At 44.7% G+C, this 19,010-nt stretch overlaps 1 protein-coding gene across 3 annotated transcripts in view; it reads right to left on the bottom strand.

Moving 5' to 3' along the window:
• Nucleotides 1-19,010, bottom strand: part of LOC137874643 (protein phosphatase 3 catalytic subunit alpha) — a 62,383-nt gene that overhangs the window by 37,272 nt on the left and 6,101 nt on the right. The window lies entirely within an intron of this gene.

Genomic DNA, 19,010 nt, shown 5'->3' with positions numbered 1-19,010 from the left:
GTTAATATTTCATTTATTACAACCCCCTGATGATGAGCATATTACTTACTGACAGGTACAGAAAGGACAGAATGAAAGACCGCATGCTGTGAACTTTTAAACTCGAGCCGCTAAAAAATAAGACTTGCTCTTAATTAACGTCTACGTGACGATTTTGCACACAGCATTCGAGGGTGACTAATGCACTAAGCTAGTGGCAAATACTGTTGAGTTGCTGGTTGTGTGTGTGTGTGTGTGTGTGTGTGTGTGTGTGTGTGTGTGTGTGTGTGTGTGTGTGTGTGTGTGTGTGTGTGTGCGTGCGTGTGTGTGAACATCCATCCTTCCAAAAGTGACATCAGTGGTAATCAGACCTGCATTTTATCTGTGTCACTCTGTGCTTAGTGACAGACCATATTTAGGATCTCAACTGCAGCATTTAAAGTTGACTAACAGGTGTGAAGTTGAAATTGCATAAATACAGGACTTGTATATTTGTACAGTGAATGTTTTCAGCATTACTATGCCTTAAACAGTCTAAACCACCAAAGTACAGCAGGCTATCGCACTGATAACTTTCTCTGCATATATAAAACTGGATCAACTTTAAAAACTCTAACATTGCCTAAAGCCAACAAATGAAGTGAGAATCTATTTTAGAAATGTGAGAGTCTACATTAAGATGGTGAGATGCTATTTTTCTTCTTTCCAGCTACCACCATCTGCATACTTAAGACCAAAATGTTCTGAAATAGGCTCTAAACACACACATTGTTCCAGCCAAATAAATACTCAATGCGCTTAAAACAATCTCTTCAAAACAATATCAGCCTAAACGTCTCCCGTAGTTATCTGGAGCATTCAGAAATAGAGAGATAGAATTACCCAAAAACCCTAGGTTGGCCTCCACCGAGCACCTGCCGTGCAACTCTAGCCTGAGGCCAGGGCCTCGGGGCTTTTGACGACACCAAAAAGACGACACCAGATCGGTCCCTGAGATGTTGGGGACATACGGCGTGAAACATTCGCGCGAACTGTAACGGACCTGTTTGGAGGCGTTTTCTCTCCTGAAGAGAATGACATGACAAGCAAGGTCAAGAATCTGCAACGTTCTACGGCGCAAATATCCCCCGGAGGATTAGGAGATCTGGTATGAACGGGATAACCGTCAGACAGGGGCAGAGGGTGCGGACGTTACAGTGTTTTCCTGAGCCCACATTGTTAGCCAATTAAGAATTACTGCAGTGACAGGTAAACTCCTGAGGCGGTCTACCGCAACCACTCTGTTCTTGAATCTGAACTATATGAGACGAAACCTAAACTTTATGACATGAAACCAAGTTATTTCCAACTCTCTCTGCAAAAAAAAACAACAACCATATTGTGCCTGAATGGAGAGGTAGCTGGTAACAACATTGAGTTTTATGAGGAAGATGAACGGGAACACCACATATCTAATGGTTGCAGCGGTTATCAGATTTTGCTTCCCATAAAAATAAACTATCTCCATCACTCAAACCGTTATTAAAATATCTCCACAGCGATACTGAAGATGCACATCTGTAAGTGATGCGACACAATGTCAGCCTCTGAGCTGAGACGGTTGGCGTTCTCAGATACAGTTTAGCCGTTAACCATCGGAGTAGCTGTGGATGTTGACCATCATCTGAAGTGACAAAATGGAACGCACCCTAAAAACACTGAAGAATAACATTCTTTTATAGAAATAACCTGCGTGGAAGCTGTGGTTGTTGGCGCACCGGCGTCCTTTCACCCTTCCACTTCCCACACTCGTGACAATGGAACCACTGTGAACTTTCCCCCTTTCCGTGGAATTTCTAATAACCCTCTTATTACAAGAAGTAACACCCACCTCTGCCAAAACATTACACGACACATTGTCATGGTAGGTTCTACGCTCCAAAGTGAAAGGCGTTACCCTCACGACAAAAATCACTGAGCTAAAAAAAAGCCACTCTGTAGATTAACAAATCATTCAAGCAAGACAAAAAAAAAAAAATCATCAATCATCAAAATAAATGGTGATGTCAAAGATGGCTTGAAAATATGGGCAGTTATTAACCATTCAAATATGAGCTATCGACATGTCAAAACAACAGTGTCTGAACATCCCCACACAGGAATTGTTGTTTATAGCTGTGAGAGCAGAAACTGACTGAAGTCAGTATGAAGTGCTGGAGTATGACTCAAAAATGGTCTCCATTAGCCGGTCCCTTTTTGCCTTCATTAATTTTGCCATTTCCCTGTTCCTTTCCGTTATGTAACCGCTGAAATTACACTGCGGCCTCCAATCTTGAAAAGAGAGTGAAAGTGACGAGAGAGTGAGTGAGTGAGCGAGGGTCAGCGAGGATGAAAGTCTGATTCAACTTTCCCTGGTAATTTGTCTCAGATTAGCATTGTAATTTGCCAAGATACAAATTAAAGCCATCCATCCGCCATTAGGTTTGAAGACTACTAGACCACTAAACCTCTGAATGTCTTGAGGGTGCGCTAAATAAACTTCGAAGTTCATCTAATAAAAGTATATACCTTCTTGTGTTGGTCAGCAAGGTATGTAGCAACATTTAATGATTTCCTTTTTCAGTGGATTAGGGCCGAGGCGGAGGTCTTGAACTAACAAAGCCTCAGATTGTCACCCGCAGCAGTCACCTTGTTCATGCAACATCCGTGAGTAGAATAATTATCCCCGAGTACAGCAGACATTCGGGGTGTGATTCTTGAGCAATCTGAATCACATCGAGACCGCTGTGAAGCAGTGGGAAAACGGCAGCTTGAAATGTTCAGGTTGGTGTAGTTCAGAGCTAATGCGATTCCCTCAGAGGAACGAAACAGCGGGAGGTGAGCAGTCATATGGTGCCGGACAGATCAGCTTAATTGGAGAAAGTGAGACAGACTGCTGCGGAGCTCACCAAGCAGCGCCTGGCTTCTTTTAGTGAAGAACATGGAGCGCAACCGGGATTGCCTGAGCTGGCAGCCCAGATGTCGACAATTCCTGAATATCGTCTTCCTTCCTGGTCCCTGTCAGCCGTCTGAAAGGTGCGTGAATAAACTGCACAGAACATAACAGTACAGTCACATTTTCTACCATTCAGAAGACAACTACTGAGCAAAAATGTACTTCCGAACAATAAAAAATGCCTGTACTTTGTGCATTATAGCCTCAGAAAATCGTTTTAAGAAGCGCTTTTATTGATATAATAAAGCACCTCTCACACAATATGGTCAGTCAATCAATATCTAACTAGTGCCACTACAGGCAGCCACAGCGCCCGTTTATTGTCCTCTACTGCACAGCAATACCTATGGTAAAACACTGACTGTGCCCCAGACGGCCATGAAGAGCAAGCCATCTGCCTCTGTATTAAGTCAATGAGTGGGCATTGATAAAACAAATGAATTCCTAACGTACAGCGAGAAAACTGACAACTTATGATACATTCTTATTCCACCCCCCCAAGTAATTGCTGACGGTGCGTGATGCAGCGGGAGCCCTCGCGGAGCGTGGGCGAGACCCGGGGTTGTCACTGCCCACGTCAAACCAGCCGCCCCCTTCCACCAGACAAGCCACCGCACCAGCAATTTTCTGCCCCCTAAGACTCAGCATGACCAGTGGAAATCTCAGCAGGACCAACAGGGAGCTGAGGCCGAACAAAGGCTCCAGAACTATGTGCGAGTGCAACAAAGGTCACTTCATACAAAGCATAGAATACCAGAAGTAATTTGACTGCGTGAACAAACGGTATTATGCAAAGGCAGTGCAGCGTCTGATCGAAATCGTGATGCCGATCTATCCAACTTAACTTCCTTACTTGCACAAAGTCACTATTCACCTGATCCATTTGCCTTTTTTAGAACGACGGAGCTGTGCTCTTCCTCCTCATGCAAGATCTCTGTGTAATAAATCATGTGGAAACTCGTTCGCTGATCAAATGGTACGTAGATACCTATGTAACGTAAGACGGATTTTCAATTCCCAGACACGTAAAAGGCCCCCCACCTTTTTTGTGACTCCTTGTGGTTGTTTTGTGTCTCTTTGTGGTCATTCTGTGACTCCTTGTGGTTGTTTTGTGGTGTCTCTTTGTGGTCCTTCTGTGACTCCTTGTGGTTGTTTTGTGGTGTCTCTTTGTGGTCATTCTGTGACTCCTTGTGGTTGTTTTGTGTCTCTTTGTGGTCCTTCTGTGACTCCTTGTGGTTGTTTTGTGGTGTCTCTTTGTGGTCATTCTGTGACTCCTTGTGGTTGTTTTGTGTCTCTTTGTGGTCCTTCTGTGACTCCTTGTGGTTGTTTTGTGTCTCTTTGTGGACATTCTGTGACTCCTTGTGGTTGTTTTGTGGTGTTTCTTTGTGGTCATTCTGTGACTCCTTGTGGTTGTTTTGTGGTGTCTCTTTGTGGTCCTTCTGTGACTCCTTGTGGTTGTTTTGTGGTGTGTCTTTGTGGTCCTTCTGTGACTCCTTGTGGTTGTTTTGTGTCTCTTTGTGGTCATTCTGTGACTCCTTGTGGTTGTTTTGTGGTGTGTCTTTGTGGTCCTTCTGTGACTCCTTGTGGTTGTTTTGTGTCTCTAGGTGGTCCTTCTGTGACTCCTTGTGGTTGTTTTGTGTCTCTTTGTGGTCATTCTGTGACTCCTTGTGGTTGTTTTGTGTCTCTTTGTGGTCCTTCTGTGACTCCTTGTGGTTGTTTTGTGTCTCTAGGTGGTCCTTCTGTGACTCCTTGTGGTTGTTTTGTGGTGTCTCTTTGTGGTCCTTCTGTGACTCCTTGTGGTTGTTTTGTGGTGTGTCTTTGTGGTCCTTCTGTGACTCCTTGTGGTTGTTTTGTGTCTCTTTGTGGTCATTCTGTGACTCCTTGTGGTTGTTTTGTGGTGTGTCTTTGTGGTCCTTCTGTGACTCCTTGTGGTTGTTTTGTGTCTCTAGGTGGTCCTTCTGTGACTCCTTGTGGTTGTTTTGTGTCTCTAGGTAGTCCTTCTGTGACTCCTTGTGGTTGTTTTGTGTCTCTTTGTGGTCATTCTGTGACTCCTTGTGGTTGTTTTGTGTCTCTTTGTGGTCATTCTGTGACTCCTTGAGGTTGTTTTGTGTCTCTTTGTGGGGCATTTTGCAGCTGAAGACTAGGGGCCCCTGAGCCTGTGTCTGGTCGGCTCTTTCATAACTCTGTCCATAGGTTAGACAGCACAACCACAGTGCAGTGGCATGCAGCAGTATTTGTTTGCCATAGGCAACACATCCAGCAGCACATTGACAGATGTGGGATTATGCCTCAGAATACGAGTATAATGGCACCGCGCTGCATGCATGAGATGAATCTGCTATTGACAGAGCAGAAATGAAAAAAAAAAAAAATCAATCGCAGATCTCAGACTTTTTTCCAGTTGGAAGCCTTTAAGTGATGAAGCCTTCACTGCGCGTGGTGGAGGCACAGAGAGACGACTGCCAAGTGTTGAATGGGGCACCGAGAGCGTGCAAGTCACTCTCCACTCATAGCCGGGAGTTCGTTAATTAAATCACGCCTCAGCATTCAATTAGAGCAAGATATGTTTAGGAGTCCAGGATGCAAAGAATGCGTGAGCTTCTGTGGGCGGCAGGAAACAAAAAAGGACATACGGTACATCAGGAAGCACCTCGACTTCAAATGTCATCTGGCAGCAGTGGCACTGCTTCATTATTACACCACCACAGAGTCCATTCAGAAGCTGATTATCTGACATGCATAATGCAAAAGATGGGGATATCATTGCCGACGACAAAGAACCTGCAGTAGCTGAACCATACAACGCATTATAGTCACAAGCTGATAAATTATTTGCAATATGGTCTCCCTCACAAACCGGATAGACCAGCGTGATGGCTACATGTCAGGTTCTGAAATCGGCACCGCGGTTTTTCTACAACTCCATCCCATCTAGAAAGCACGGTCAATCAATAATTCATAAGTCCCTAGAAATAATGCATTCCTTCAACGCAATTAACACAATATATATTCCAGTTGCAGAATGACACCCACAGTCCACAGTAGAAATGGTTGGAGCGAATTAATCATGAAAACAGAAACGGCTGGTAGGTTATTCCAACAAAAACAACCTGCTTCTGCTACTGTGAACAAAATACATCATTCTCCACATTTAGTAGGATTCAGAAAAGCAATATTGTGTGTCTTAATGGATGGAAAAAAGAATTGCACTTTAAGACGACAATGAAATTCGGTCTTTCAGGTACCCCTTTATTTTGATCCTAAACTGGGTGAGCAGTTGTCTGCATGAAACGGACCGGATTCCATCATCGTGCTGATGTCCAAACACCTAGCATTTGCAATGTGACTCAGTACAGCAAAGATACATTATGTTATATGAAGACGTATTCAAATATAAGTCAACCTATAAAACATATAAGCCTCCCATCTGGCCACCGACGAGCAGAGATTTAAAAAAGGCTGGCAGGAATTAGAGCTAACGGAGAAAAAGGTCACCTATGAATTGGCGCAAACCTCTTTACCATGCATTAGTAGGGATAGAAGCCGGCCCTGAGCGGAACGCTTAGCAGAGCGCAGCTTTGAAGCTCAGTGCTTTTGAGTCTGCCGAATATCTCTGTGTGCGGGATTGGACTTGTTACATCTGTGGATGAGGCAGGAAAGGAGAGCAGAGCCAATGGCACTCATCTTTCCCAGGGACGGAGAGACAGAAAGAGAGGAAAAAAAGGCAGGGAAGAGAACCCACAGCGGCGTCGGAGGAAATAAAAATGCAAAAAGGAGGACTGAGCAGAACAGTCAACAAAGACTCAGGGGGCTCGTATCAGATATGTAACGCTACAGAGACCAGCAGGTATTAATCAAGTGTGCACACAAATCATCAATCGTTCCCTCCAATTAATAATTCAATCTTGCACTATTTCATTTGCTTGCTCCGGTTGCTGGTCAGCTTTGGTTACACGGAGCACAAATGTCGCTGCTGTGTACCGCATTAAAAATAAACGGTGCGCGTCGTTAGATGAATAAATAACAACCTAAATAGGCCAATTGGGTTAAATAGTATTATTCAGATTTTGTTAAGGAAATATGTTTCAGGTTTTTTGGCGCAACACGGTGACATTTGTCACGCCAACATATTGTTTCTGATCCGTAAATTCATGTTCACCAATCTCAATTTGAAGCTACTTATATGTGCGTGCATATTATCTAAATGTTACTGCTGAAACTTCTAATGATACTTAATACATTTTCAAATCACATTAACCAAGATTATTTCACAAATAACAAACATATTTGTTTGTACTGGCATGAAAACATATATTAAATTTCTTTAACTGCTCATTTTCACGACTTCAGGCATTACCCTGTGGTCAGTATAACTAATTGCAGCTCATTGCTTTCCTTTAACGCTATCGGTGGACCATTACTGTACTTGAAAGAGTTGCTGACCATCATCTGCTGCAGCGCTATCAGCTTTTACATCGCATCAACAAACAGGAGAGATATTAGATACAAGTGAGTAAAACGGGGGGTTGCCAGGGAAACAGCGCTGTGGAGTCTCAGTCTTAATCTTTCATCCATCAAAATATTGGCTTAAAAAAACCGAATCGCCGGCAGCATGTTGGATTCTGCACCGACGTGATCATCCAAGGCTTGGAAATCCGAGCGGGGAGCCTTATTGTAAATATTCCGCTGTTGCATGCTTAATAGATTAGACGTTAGCAGAATGCGGTGAACAAAAGAGGAGTGTGATGGTGCATCTGACACCACAGCTGTTCGCTGCAATAACATGCGTGTCCGTCTCCACAGAGGCACTCGTCACCGACAGGTATCTAGGGATCCTCATTATTGAGATAGACGTGGTTGTACACGAAACAAAAACCAACGATATATGCCCAAGACCTGCATCCACTCTGCCACGGCTGTCAGGGTTATCAAAGACCAATCGAGTGCTGACAGAGAATAGCCCGCAGCAGAGTTCTAGAGGCCGGTGCTTCAGCAATGCGAGAGTGAGTGACAAGCAAACGTTAATCCCGCTGCTGGCTCAACAGATTTTAGATGAGAGATGTAGAAAGCGTAAGCAGCAGCAGCAGGTGATCAAAATGCACCGCTGCTCAGACAGCACTCTGACTAAGTCCCTGATTAATTAGTGAGGTTAGGGGCTGAAGCGTGGGAGGCTTGGCGTGGGTGAACGGAGGGATGGATAAATGTATGTATGGACGGATGGATGGGAGGAGGCGGCGGATGCTGTGGTTGGGGGGGGGGGGGGGGGGGGGGGGGGGGGGTGGACCTTTCTCTAAAAGGGATGTCCCTGCACTGGTTTTCTGGGGGTGGTGGGGCATGTGGCGAGCCATCGACGTAGCAGCCGATCAATGACACAGTGAAAGGTCGGCAGGGACCTGGAACGCGGCTGGCAAATGACTACAGTGATTCGGAGCCGGCGTGGGGGTGGTGCATGAGTCAGGGAGAGGGAAAAGATCGGTCAGTGAAATAAAAATGCATCAAGGGTCAAGATGAAAACATTTTTTTTTTTAATTCTTTTTTTAAAGTGTGCTGGGGAAAAGGCACCAGTCAATCTCTCAAAAAACGATCCACCCTCTTACTGACGGTCTGCTGATGGGATGTCCCTACAGATTTACCATTTACACACAACTTATACGCTCCAGAAATGTATTCAAGTCAAGTCAGTCCACTGTCTAGAAAGAAAGTAAGTATTAAGGTACATACATTTCTATACTCCGTGGATGGAAGCTACTACTGTCTACTTTTCATCCGATCAAGGCACTCAGCAACATGGTCAGGTTTAACTGGTAAGTTATGGCAAAACGTAGGAAAACTATGGGAATGTTGGAGCATGTTATCATAATGCCTCAGGGATTCTTTCTGCCTCAGTGCTTTTTAAATTTACATAATCAAAAGCCATGTTCAGATATGTGTTGGTGTTGATAGTGGCCTTCTTTACCTTACATTAAAATGAATTGTCGTTGCACAAATGTCATATTTGGGGGAAAACGAGAGTACTGGTATCAGCTAGGTATAGCTGGTATTGACAGATGCACAGAGTTGAGGTATCAGCATTGATATTGGGAAAGAAAGTTGGATTAATGTATCCTTAAAAGCTACTAAGCTGCCACATGCATTGAAACAACACTCTAGGTCAGTATCAGACGTGTCAATTCCATCCAAGAAGCTATGATAAACGGCTGGACTGAACAAGGTTAATGTATTGCAGGCCACTAGAAGTTTGGTCTGTGCTGTGTGTAAGGTGTTTAGGGCCAACAGACCAGCGCAAAAAAAAAAAAAAAAAAAAAAGGAAAGCTCAATCTCAATGTAAAACCCTGTAGACTTCCATGTTTGCGGAGACGTTAACACTCTCTGGCATTTCCTCTGAAAGCCACTCTGACAGGCCCTGAAGAAGACATTCCCTGCTAGCTTTGCCGTGCTGAGGCCCCCCCCCCCCCCCCCCCCCCCCCCCCCCCCCCTCCACTTCCTCCACTTCCTCCACAATGCCGTGACACAGGATTAGCTTTCATTAGAGAAGGCGCTGTAATCAGCTTTGGAGCATAGCGGAGACGGAACAATGGAGGAGGCTGAAAGGATCTGGAAGACGGGGTGCTTTGGGTGCATGTTCGGCGGTGTGCAAGCTATTCCCCACAAACGGAACCTGTGGCACATAACAGCCAGACAGTTTCACAGCCGCACTTATCTGCATAGTCCCCAGCGTTATGTACTACGCTTAAAAAGACTGCTACCGCGAAAAACACAGCATAAACGCAACATGCTAATTGCCTCACTTGTCATTTTTAGGGCCCCTGACACAACAAGCAGACAGTCGGCTATAAGCTGCGCAATAGTTTTTGCAGTCACACTGTGTTAGCATGATTATTATCTTATGGCAGACACTGCAAGAGAAAGATAGATGACTGGCTGTTCGGACCAATGATTTCACTTATTTAGTCTGGTTTATCCTTAATTACTTAGGTTGAAGCAAAGACCGTGAGCTAACCCAAAGAAAAGCAATGAGCAGAACTTATGCTCACTGGGTCAAATGGCCGTCGGCTTTAGTTTTTTTGTCCTGTTGAATTGCACAAAGTGAGATCAAGAATTTTTCTCTGCCAATGAAAAAACACACACACAAAAAAAAATCCAATATTCTCATATCGCAAATATGACAACCGATCACAACTCTAAATTGCCATTCATAGATCAAATGAAAGTAAATCAGGCTTCCCATAAGGTCTGCGCTATCAAGTGTCTGGTCTTGGTTTCAGCAGGGCTTCAAGGCTACAATTTCAAGCTTTTCCCCAGACTGTAAAGAGAAAGGTCAGGCAGCTAAGGAGGGATTGGTGGGTGTGTTTGGATTCCAGTCGGGACCAAAAAAAACCTTGCCCTACACGTGCACAGAACCACCTTTCTCCATCGTCAACTGCCGCTTGCATCGGGAAGGACCGACGACACGGGTCTATCGAGAACATGAGTCCCCCGCTAACCCTAGAGAGCTTCTCCAGAGCGCCGGCAGCCACTTTACAAAGCGCTCTTGTTTGGTTGCTTGTTTCTAGGGGTGTGTAGTGACGTGCAGACGAGTGGCTGGATGAGATACAGATCCGCCGTGTGCAGCTCAGCTAAGGGTTTGGACTTCAAAAGCTTCACCGCTAAGTAAAACATCTGAAACTCAATATCATAATGATACCATGAGAGAGAGAGAGAGAGAAGTAGAAATGTATTGCTGCCACACTTAAACTGCTTCGGAGCAACTTTTGCATAAGTGCTTTAAAATGTTGGTTGATCATAACATTGTAAGCCTAGTAAGGGAATAAATTCAACATCTTGCACCTGGGAACCGGGTTTTTTTTTTTTTCATCCTTTTCACTGCCTGCTACAGTCAACTGTCAAGAGCCATATTGCAGCTTCTTCTTTCCCAACCCCTTTTAAATATTTCAAGCCACACATGTACACCCTCTGGAGAGACCACTGAAAAGGAATTTCAGCTGGCAGAACACATTTGCCGCAAGCACTGAGACATATCATGTCTCGTTCGCGGAGTACAAAAAACAAACTCTGGGGTGGCATCCACACACGATGCCTTGAACATTTTCAATATCTGGTTGGCACCTGTGGGAGGTCAAGTACTGACCCAAGTTCTACGACCACATCTAGAACTCACAGGTAAGAAATCTAGACTGACGATAACACCGGGACTCCTGACGCAATCGGATTCAATCCTATAGTATCGAATACAACAATGTGGCATGCAAATGAATAGAGAAATGTGGCCACGGTGCAGAAACTCCGACCGACTTCAGTGTTTTCTGTACTCATTCGCAGCTTGCCTCAGAGATAATATGCCTCAACAGGCGTGATCGCACCTCCCAAGGAGGGCTCGTTGGCAGCCGAGAAGTTGGCATTTCTAGAATGCAATTACTAGACGCATACAGAGGGGATGAGGCCGGTCTATATTTGCACCCACACTCGGTAAACGGAGCATACGAGGTTTGAGGCCGACCCAAAAGGCCTGAACTGTAAATAACGTTCCTCATTATTAATTAACTCACCTTGGGCACTCCTCTCAGCTGGAGGGGGGGGGGGGGGGGGGGGGGGTTACCTGCTCAACTTGAAAGCGAATACCTCCTTGCCACTATCACAACGACCTGTGAACTGGGACAAACCCTTACTAACCGTACGAGAATAGCCCCGTCACACATGTGAAACGGCATTCCTCTCCATGATGTGTCCAAGGGAGGGTCAGATAAAAGGCAAGCACAGATCCCATAACTATAAACTACACATAAATAAAGCAAAAATACAGGATTTGAAACTGTACTCAGGGATTGGGATTCAATTATAATATAAAGACATCTAATATTGTAACAAGCGTCTTTGTGGCACCAAATGCTTGTGTCCAAGAGATCCATGGTTGAGTTTTAATTTCTGGCAGACTGACTGTGGTTTTGCTGATGAACAGGTGGTGAGGCAATGGGATGGCGCAGCCAGCCACCTCCTCCCACCTCTTGCCAAGACAACAAGGCCCCTAAGAGCCCCCTTCCTTTGCGATCGCTTCCTTCTCCCCCCGATGCCCACGCCCACCTCTCAAGCCCATCTCTGAATCTAGGCCATGACTGTGCGGGTGTGGTGGGTTCTCCTGCCAGCAGGGGCACCTGACTGCCAAGAAAGAAAAATAAAAAAAAACGACATAGAGGGAGGGAAACAAAGGAATTATTGCCCTAAAAGACCAAAGGAATTCTGAGTCAGCAAGGGATATAATTCCACACCAACCACACACACACACACACACACACCTCGTCTCGCCATTCCCAGCCCCCTGGAGGAGCTCTATATATCGGGAGAAGCTGTGACGGAGCCCCTGAAGTAGCTGCTATTATGCAACCCTTCTGGGCTTAAAGTGACTGTAAAGTAAATCATCCTTCTCTGCTGCCAGCCTGACCTCTATAACTGCAGGGAAAGCACTTTCAAAATTCACTAGCGGAGTATTACGCTGAAGGCACCATCTGTGCAGGCTTTACTAGGAGCCGCGAGATTAAAAGGCAGTTAAAGCATCGCATTCAAAAGCCGTCTCTGCAGCCGGCGTCCAATCAAAAAGGCGAGATGTGTAAGTGAGGGCCGGGGCCTCTATAAAACTCTAGGCGCTGCCGGGTAGTGTGGGTCAAGTAGTAGCAGGCTGCCTAGGTCGGGCCCCCGATCTCTTCGGGGCAAACGGGCCTGCTGCAAGGGCCACGTGTCCTTGAGGATCCGGTCAGCGAGCAGGTTCAGGACTCGGAAAGGGCCACTTGACAGCTTGACTGCCTGAAGGGAGTCTCGACTCCCAGACTCCTCTCTGCTGTGGTCAAAGGCCTGCTGCATTGCCTTCGCTGCACATCTCTTTACATTTACAGATCAGATACTGTGGCTGAGCTGATTTTTATTTGATTTTTTCCAATTTCTTCACTTCTGTAAACTTTCAAAGACATTCCTACTTGGTACGTTCCTCTGCAGAGCTAAGCTTAGCTTCAGTTGGTGCCTCTCATTTATTAACATTACATTAGAGTCACCATTACACTGCCGTTCAAAGGTTCGGGATCGCCCTGCCACAAAAGTTTGATTCGTTAGTCAGACATTCGTTTCACGCTTTTAGGTCGAAGAAAGTCCTCTTTACAAATAGATGTTATTTTGTATAATGCAGGGTTTTGCATAAAGAACACGTTTTGTACATGGAAAGCAAAATATTGTGCAAGGATTCAACCAGACTGATATCAATTATCAGTCTGGTTGAATCCTTGCACAATATTTTGCGGCAAAAAGAGACAAAGATCCCACTGAACAGTTGAACAGAAATAGAAGCAATCACCAGTCGTTGGTTAGTGCATATTAAAGCCTTTAACAAGCTGGAATATTTACAGGTGTGTTGATTAAGCAAAGCTATTCACAACACACAATAGAAAAGCTGTCTTGCACTTATCGGTTAAAAAGGAAAGAAATGTAGTAGAATTATGATATTTTTAAAATCACATTTTTCTCACTTCATCGAGTACAAAGGTTCAAACAGACGTCTGTAGAACAGGATATTAGTTCATCATCAATACATTTGAGAACAGTAGTATCACTACAAATACTACTGATACAAGCAAATCATTTAAATTAGGAGATACTTTAAATAATATAAAAAAGGAAGGCTGTGTTATAAAAGTATGTCAAATACAACTCATTTACACATGGAAGAGATCTACCTTTGTGGAAATAATAGTTTGTTTTACCATATGTGGTATATTAGTATTTGCGGTCATATCTTCAGTCTCAAACATAGCTTGACCACATCATGTGATATGCTACGTCAGTACACTCGAGGATCAAATATTACTGGGACCAGAAAATTGCAGATGAACCTTTAATATTAAGGGATTCACATTATCATCACGACCACTGACGACCCCTGGAACAGCAACCATCCCTAATGTTTGGTGTTTCTAACAATTTCTCTTCACTAAAACACAAACGGAGACACGAAAGCATACGCTGCCCCACATCCTGGCAGTTTGCGGATTCTAAAACGCACACTATATTTACTTTAAAAAAGCAAATAGGCTTTATAAAAGACATCCCATGCAGGGCTGCAGGCTGATACTGCTCGAGTGCATAGCTCTGTACTATATACACCATCTGTTGGACTGAAAAGGAGTCCCTGCCCTCTTAACTGCCGTCTACAAAACAGACGGCACTCAACAACTGTTTAATTCAGCTTTCAACTACTGTCTGCCAATGCTACTCTCATGAAATGATTGAGATTGATAAAAAAATAAAAAACATGAATTTGGGCTGGTTGAGGGGGAATGCTAAAGGCTAAATTGCCAAAGTGCTGGCTTAAGAATCAGTCGGAGATACCCTAGCTGCCGGCTGACCGGCAGATTTGTACCTCGATTTGGCCGTCCCCAAGGCTTGCCACATTCCTCCAGGGGGATCGGATTACGTTCTATACAGGGAGACGGGCCCGAAGCATTATGGGTGTTTTGGTCTTACAACGCGGGCCTGGCACAGTCGAGCAGCGGCGTGAGCAAGCGAGTGTGCGGAAGAAGGAACGAAAAAAGAAAACGCCGAAATGAATGGCAGACGGCGGCCTAGAGAGGAAGCACTGTAGTCCTGGCTGAAAGCAGGGATGGCATAACCACAGCGAGAACTAAATCGAGGGGAAGAAAAGACACAAAATACGTTGTTGGAGGGTAACATGACAGAGAGACAGGAAACAGTTGGGCCTGTGAAAAAGAAATAATAAAAATCTGCCTCTGTACAATATGTCTCACATTTTTACAGGACAGAAGAAGAAGAAGAAGAAAAAAAAAAAAGACAGTGCTGACTGTAAGTAACTGTCGGGCCCCGGTAGAAAAGCTGTCAAAGACGTTGTACTCTTTAGTCTGCTTGAGACTGTGTGTCATGGACTTGTGCTCGCAGCAGTGACTGTGCGCCAGTGAGCTTGTGTGTCACTCCTCAACCTCGCCAGTTTCTGTGGGGGCTGGGCCACTATTAAAAGGCGTGCATGATATAGCGAAGCAACAAACAAGCTGCCAAAAAAAATAATACAAAGTACAGCTAGCGAGTGCGTGTGTGTGCGTGTGTGTGCAGGACTGGGGTGTGACAACGGCATTAATTTCCAACAATAGGGCCACATCTCGGGGCTCAGGAGTTAACACAGAGTCAATATCAGCTTGTTGAAACAATATCTCCCACGGTTTCATGATTCAGTATTTTTTTTAGAAGCTTCACACAAACAAAAAGTAAAAATCAGTGGAATGGGAGGCTCCTACTACTTCCTTTGAGTTTGACATTCTTCCGAGTCATCCCCGTCACACATGTATGAACATGCACAACAATGGCAGCTAACGAGCACGTCACAGTCTATACGGAGAAACAGGATCTGTCTGCATGCGGTCAATAATGTGCAACGCTCGAGTCCACGAGCCTTCCCTCCCGCCCTCTAATGGTCCGATAGGGAGCGGGACGGCATTAAAGCTCAAATGATTGGTCATTGTAATGCATGGCTCCCCGGCGTGGTTTGGACAGGCACAAAATCAATCGGAGCCCTGGGACACACTAACCTCTCTGCAATCTGGCTAACAGAGGCCCGCGGTGAGCGTCAGACCGATGAGATATCAGTTTGCACCATCACCGCGCTCCCCTTGGCCCCCAGCTAACTGCGGGGGCCAACTCAGGGTCGGCTTTACTTCCAGGTGGGGGGGGCAGCGACCGTCTGTCACCGGCCTTTGCCGTTGCTGAGATACAGTCCGTCGAAGGACAAACCGATGTAAATTATATCTAACTTTAACAAAGATAAATTTACCCCCGCAATTACCAGTAGACTATTCCCAGAAGAAGACGACTTGCTGAGGGGGGCCAACCGCCAGTAATGAAATGTCACCCGGTGGTCCTTTTTTGAATTGACCCTGGGGCCTGATTCAACAGACAAAACAGCAAGGGGCACGGTAACAAATATAGGTCCACCAGTCACGACTGTGGCTGGGGTCGGCCTCTGTAGAGCCAGTGTTTGGAGCGAGTCCTCTTCCCTCTGCTCTCCACGTGGGCGGGAGTGACCGAGCGGCCTGCCATCATCAGAACTGGGGCCAAACCAAACCAAACCCTGGTAATGTCACATTTTTTTTAGACATTCAGGTTTTAGGTTTGACTCATGCAAAATTCACTTTAAGAAAAATTCATCATTTTGAAAATTTGGGGGGGAAATAAATACATAAATATGTAGATGAGAAGATCGTTAGTCAACATCACCGTCTTGTCTAGTTACATAAATGCCAATCTCACAATGCAACATCCTCTCAGGTCAATTATAGAACAAGATGACATCTAATGAAAGATTTTTTTTTTTCTATAGAAGACAAGCAGACACCAACCAAAGTCACCACCACACGTACTAAGGGAGTTCATTTTCAGCCAGGTGGTCTATAATTAACGCTTGTGAATGAGTGTAAATAAACCTTGGGGCCTCGACTCACCTCCAGCTGTATTTGTATAGCTGGAGTTTCTCTCTCGTCCACACACTGGGTGCTTCAGCTAGTTGGGCTAACAACACCTGAAAGAAGGGAAAAGTTACCCCCGAGGTTGTCTTTCCACCGATCAACAGCGAATGAACGGAGGGAAAACAACGTGGCATATAATGGCTTATTTACCCATCTGTAATTAGGGTTTTTCTCAGTTAAGCTCATTTTTATTCATTTGCTTAATGGAGAAATAATAATAAAAAAACCTTTCAGTTAAAAAGGGCCCATGCGGAACCTGAGAAAAGTCTTTTTAGTCTAAATATCCTAAAAACACTGAATCACATTGTAAAAGTCAACCAGAAAAGTAGAAGTGGTTCTATTGCTCTTAATCTTACAGCCTCTGTTACTGGAGGCTTTAAGGAGTGTATCAATAATACTTGATTAAAAGTATTGATTGGTCTGATAATTAAAAGGAACTGAATACACCCAACACGATCTCCTTGTCTGATAAAAATCTGTCCGGCAAAAGGATTCATTTCTCGAGCCTCAGTTGAAATGATGACGATGATGAAAAGTGGTAAATAAACTGGGGGGGGGGAGTGGGATTAACCCTCCGTTGCGTTCTTTTATAGAGCAGCAAACAGTCGGCAAACTGGTCCGCATGACATTCACTATAAATCCCCACACGTACATCACTCCGAAGGGTCTCCTGGTTTATAGTCAAGAGCCGCCGGTGCTGAAAAACGCCCTTAAAAATGTCAGACTGCATGTGAAAGCCAGAAATCACAGGGCAAATTGTCTGAATGCACCGCTCTGATGCCACGTTGGCTGATGCTGCTCTCCGTGCCTCTATGCTTCAGTGATCTGCCGAACCACCCCCCCCCCCCCCCACTGCCAAAATAAAGCTGCACTCGACTGCAGCCCTCCAACCTGAAATGAGAAAATTGGACCCGACTGGTCGTCATTCCCAGGATGTGCTCCAATGGGCGCAGTGGTTTCGAAGCAAAATTCAGCGTCACGGTCCGTGCTTCAGGTGTGGAAACACAAAAAAAAGGTAATCGTAACAAACTCCCTCATAGCTGAGGTTTGACTTCACCTGTCCAGCCATAATGCCGGATAAAGTGTTCCAGGTTGTGTATTGCCTGCTGCGTTTCTTGCACGTCACCTCACGCACTGAAAAGAAAGAAAATCTGCATATTCATCAGTTCTTCATAGGAGCAGGTTTTCATTTACATCAGCTTCAAATTCTGTGTGTCAACAAGTAGCGATGCCTACGAGACAGCAGAGAAGAGGCAATCTCGCATTGACAGTCACCATGAGATACTGCACACCCCTTCCCATGTCATTCCCCGCAGCACATGCACCGAGTCGACGAGCCCACACAAGAGCTACGACATCCCCCCCGCCCCCCCGCTGCGGTGACTTTTCTAATCTACCATTTACAGGCAGGCCCGCAGATGGCTTTACTCTTTTTACCCATATTTAAATACAAAACCGGTTGGCTGCCACAACACAGGAGCGTGTGTCTATGTTTGCATCTGTCACACGGCAGCATGCCAGGGCCTGTTCCCGATCCAAGAAGACAAGTCTCCCATTTAGCATACAGGTATGTTTTTTTTTTCTGTTTCACCACAAGGAACCTCCTCCTGGTAATGGAGACGAGTACGGCGGGAGAAACGAGGCCAAAATACAGCGCGGGTGTTCAAACTGAAGAGGTTTGTCCTCAATAAAAAAAAAAAAGAAGCACATACCTGCGTTTTATTCTGAGGTGCAAAATGGTTTCTCATTTAGCATGCGGTTTGAGGTGGCTCTGTGTGTGTGTGTGTGTGTGTGTGTGTGTGTGTGTGTGTGTGTGTGTGTGTGTGTGTGTGTGTGTGTGTGTGTGTGTGTGCATACCTGTGGGCTGGAGTTAAATAAATATTCAGGCATTTTTAAAATGTAAACAGACTGCAATTCTCTGCTAATGATACATCCAGGGGTGTAAGGATTCATTCATTACACTAATGCATTGATTCAATGCAAAATGGAACTGCATCAATTTTATACTACTGACACTATATTTCATAAACAAGCACTGCCGACAAACAAGAGATCCATAAAGTTAGAGTTCCCGACACCTTCCTGTTCCTGAAATGAATGGGACAGAAACGATAAAATACTGTAAACTTGCAAAAACTAGAACACTAAAACTTAATGACTTACTGACTGCTCCTCATCATTTCATAAGGCATTGTTTTAAATACAGGATAATTAGTTTGTTTACTTTATGTATACAGTTCAAAAGAAAGCAAGCCTTGAGATATTGGATGTCTCAAAGTTTCAGCTTGAGTGTTTTAAGGGAAAAAGTCAGCTCAAATCTTCAGTTTCTTTGTAACTGAAACACCTTTTTATCACATAGAGAACAGTGTTGTTAACTGTAATTACGCCGTGTTGTTCCAATTCACCACGCAAAACAACAATCACAGCCTCACTTGTTTTACTACACATTTGTTTTTGCTTATTTTAGCCAACAGTTACCAAATCTGACTGTAATTTACTAAATCAAATTATGCACACGCACACAAAAAACACACACACAAAATCGCTCC

The sequence above is a fragment of the Cebidichthys violaceus genome, unplaced genomic scaffold (genome assembly GCF_023349555.1).
Source record: "Cebidichthys violaceus isolate CVI_PGR_0920_01 unplaced genomic scaffold, fCebVio1.0.p SCAF_19, whole genome shotgun sequence".
In the NCBI taxonomy this organism is placed as follows: Eukaryota; Metazoa; Chordata; class Actinopteri; order Perciformes; family Stichaeidae; genus Cebidichthys; species Cebidichthys violaceus.
The sequence above is the reverse complement of the archived record's forward strand: the minus strand, read 5'-3'. Positions and strand labels throughout refer to the sequence as shown.